The sequence below is a fragment of the Orycteropus afer genome, unplaced genomic scaffold, assembly GCF_000298275.1.
Source record: "Orycteropus afer afer isolate SDZICR_OR568_19922 unplaced genomic scaffold, OryAfe1.0 scaffold00042, whole genome shotgun sequence".
NCBI classification, from domain to species: Eukaryota; Metazoa; Chordata; class Mammalia; order Tubulidentata; family Orycteropodidae; genus Orycteropus; species Orycteropus afer.
Genome location: NW_006921629.1, coordinates 45788 through 46357, shown reverse-complemented (window position 1 = coordinate 46357; position 570 = coordinate 45788).

The following is a 570-nucleotide window of genomic DNA, read 5'->3' as shown; positions in this document are numbered from 1 at the left end:
GAAATCTAGCTTCCCATGTTTTACACCTACAGGGACAGAATAAGATATAAGTTTGAAATAAATGTCTAGGCTCCTTGATAGTTATATTTCTTACTAAAAAGTAAGTAATTATCATTGTGGTTCATAGATTTGTCTATTTTGAACTTTCATTAGTGAATCAGCTTCCTTTAGACCTATCAACTTCGGGATCCTAACGAAATTAATTTTACTGGCCTGTGTAGTGCCTAAGGCATTTGACTGCTAACCAGAGGGCTGCCAGTTCAAACCTAGCCACTCTTTGGAAGGAAAACTGGGCAATCTACTTCCTTAGAGATATCGCCTCGGAAACCCAAGGAGGGGTTGCTATGAGTCAGATTCTACTCGACGGCAGTGAGTTTAGTTTTAGTGACTATAAGGCTAAGATTGTATCTGGGATTATTTACCAAGGGCCCAGCACCCAGTGGCAATTCTTGACAGCTAGACATACGGCTTTTCCTGGCAATATCCCAACATCAACCTGTGTCCTTCTTCCCAGTGTATACCTTCTGGTCCCATGACCTAAAGTGCCCTAAAGTGCCCATCTAATCTTTC